The sequence below is a fragment of the Orycteropus afer genome, unplaced genomic scaffold (assembly GCF_000298275.1).
Source record: "Orycteropus afer afer isolate SDZICR_OR568_19922 unplaced genomic scaffold, OryAfe1.0 scaffold00344, whole genome shotgun sequence".
Lineage (NCBI taxonomy): Eukaryota > Metazoa > Chordata > Mammalia > Tubulidentata > Orycteropodidae > Orycteropus > Orycteropus afer.
In genome coordinates, this window is record NW_006921931.1 from 2,999,857 (window position 1) to 3,002,945 (window position 3,089).

Here is a 3,089-nt window from a genome sequence, read left to right on the forward strand (position 1 = left end):
TGGTGGTGCTGTTGAGTCAGCTCTGACTCATGGTGACCCTATATACAACAGAACTAAACATTGCCTGGTCCTATGCCAATGGTACAATCCTTGCTATATCTGAGCTCATCATCACAGCTGCTGTGTCAGTCCTTGTCATTGAGGGCTTTTCCCTTTGTCATTGACCCTCCACTTTACCAAGCATGATATCGTTCTTCAGGGAATAGTCCCTTCTTATAACATGACCAAAGTAAGTGAAATGCAGTCGGGCCATTCTCACCTCCAAGGAGCATTCCGACTCTATTTTCCTCAGGACAGATTTGTTAGTTCTTCTGGCAGGTCATGGTATTTTCAGTATTCTTCGCCAACACTGCAACCCAGGACATGAGTTGACATGCTCAGGGCAGCAGCCAGGTAGAACATTAGACTTTTTAGCACTGAATTAACCTGGACTGAAAGCTGTTTACCTGCAGTTGTTCACTTTTGTTGAAAGTGACCATGTCTCAAGTTCAAGTGCAAGTTCAGAACCATCTGCTGCTCTCTCAGGGAGCCAAATACTGAACAAGGATGAGTCTCTTCTCTCACAGCCTTTGATGAGTATCCCTTCTACTGCTAGCTCTCTGCCCTCTGAAAATGCAGGTGGACCTATTCAAAACTCTGCTTTACCCTCTGCATCTATCACATCCACCAATGCAGCTGCAGAAAGCATAACTCCTACTGTAGAACTAAATGCACTGTGCATGAAACTTGGAAAAAGACCAGTGTACAAGCCTGTTGACCCTTACTCTCGAATGCAGTCCACCTATAAGTACAACATGAGAGGGGGTGCTTATCTCCTAAGATACTTTTACCACCCATTTCCAGTCCACCTTTACTTTATCAAGTTGAACTTTCTGTGAGAGGACATCAATTTAGTGGAAAAAGAAGGACAAGACAGGTTGCAAAACATGATGCTGATGCTAAAGCATTGAGGATCCTGCAGAATGAACCCCTTACTGAGAGGTTAGAGGTGAATGGAAGAGAATCAGAAGAAGAAAATCTCAATAAATCTGAAATAAGTCAAGTGTTTGAGATTGCACTTAAACGGAATTTACCAGTGAATTTTGAGATAGCCCAAGAGAGTGACTTACCCCACATGAAGAGTTTTGTGACCAAGATGTCAGCTGGGGGTTCATAGGGGAAGGTGAAGGGAAGAGCAAGAAGATTTCAAAGAAAAATGCAGCAATCGCCCTTCTGGAGGAGCTGAAGAAGTTACCTCCTCTCCCTACAGTTGAGTTAGTGAAGCCCAGAATCAAAAAGAAAACAAAATCCATAGTCAAACTCCACACAGGCCCAGAATATGGCCAGGGAATGAATCCAATTAGCAGACTGGCCCAGATCCAGCAGGTTTGAAAAAGGAAAAGGAGCCAGAGTACCTGCTCCTAACTGAGCGAGGTCTCCCACACTGCGGGGAGTTTGTGATGCAGGTGAAGGTCGGAAACCACACTGCCAATGGAGCAGGCACCAATAAGAAGGTGGCCAAATGCAACGCAGCCGAGAATATGCTGCAGATCCTTGGTTTCAAAGTCCCACAGGCTCAGCCCACCAAACCGGCACTCAAGTCAGAGAAGACACCAATAAAGAAACCAGGGGATGGAAGATAAGTAACCTTTTTTGAACCTGGCTCTGCAGATGAAAATGGAACTAGTAATAAGAAAGATGAGTTTTGGATGCCTTAACTTAGTCACCAGCGGCTGCCTGCTGGCATTCTTCCCATGCTGCCCAAGGTTCCCCAGGCCATAGGTGTCAGTCAAGGACATCACACCAAAGATCTACCATGACTGCCATGATCACCTGGGAGCTGTTGTATGGAGGAACCTCACCCATGGCCGAGACCATTTTAAAGAATAACATCTCTTTGGCCCATGTGCCCCATGGACCTCTCACAAGACCCTCCGAGCAATTGGACTATCTTTCTAGAGTCTAGGGATTCCAGGTTGAATACAAAAACTTCCCCAAAAACAAGAAGAATGAGTTTGTATTTCTAATCAATTACTCCTCTCAGCTGCCTCTGATCAGCTGCGGCATCGGAAAGGATGTGGATTCCTGCCGTGATATGTCTGCACTGAACGTATTAAAGTTGCTGTCTGAGTTGGACCAACAAAGTACAGAGTTGTTGAGAACAGGAAATGGACCGTTGTCTGTGTGTGGGAGGTGCTGAACCTTTACTGGCCATGAGCCATTATTAAGTCCCAACATATATACTGAACATACTGAAAACTGCTTTGACAAATTGGAATTTCTGATACCTCCAGTGGGCTGAGAGTCATAAGGCTGATGAACTGGACACAACAGTGCTGAGGAAGACAGGACTCAGGAGGAGACTGTGGCTGTGACTGAGTGTGCTTGTGGTTTGTGTGATGAGCCAGAGGAGAGGAAGTGTCTGCTCCCCACACAGGAGCAGCCAAGCACGGGGCCACCAGCCTCCTGTTGTCCCCTTCTCCACCTCAGAGCTACAAGGCCACACCCCAGTCCACCCCACTGCTTGGTTTTGATTTTTGGCTGTGTGAAAGAGGAAAATCCAGAACGATGATGACGACCCACTTCCCCAACTGGCTCACTCAGACGCTTGGGGATAAACCCTGGACAGCCACACCAGACCAAGGCCTGAGACTGGCCAGAGCTGCAAGCACCAGAGGTCATCAACTGGGTCCTCCTGGGCATCACCTGCCTTCCCAGTGTGCTGAGCCCACCCCCCCCACCTCATGCCCACACCATAACCACTGCTTTCTCTTCCAGCAGCGATATGCATTCTTAGTTTCATTATTTTCTTTCAATTAAAATGACACTATATACAATTTTAGGAGCTCTGGTAGCATAATGCCTAAGGCACTTGACTGCTAACCAGAAGGCTGGTGGTTCAAACTCACCAGCCACTCCTTCAAAGGAAGGTTGGGCAATCTTAACTTCTGTAATGATACCGCCTCGGAAACCCAAGGAGTGGTCTCTATGAGTCAGGGCCGACTAGATGGCACATAACAATAACAACAACATATACAATTTTTATTGGAAAATTTCTCAATTGTATCTAGCTCTATAGCACAGTTTAGAAACTTGTCTAAGACTGATTT

General features: G+C 46.3%; 1 pseudogene; it reads left to right on the plus strand.

Moving 5' to 3' along the window:
* Positions 1 to 441: 441 nt before the first annotated feature.
* On the plus strand, positions 442 to 2,179 carry LOC103206997 (annotated as a pseudogene).
* The last annotated feature ends 910 nt before the right edge of the window (positions 2,180 to 3,089 follow it).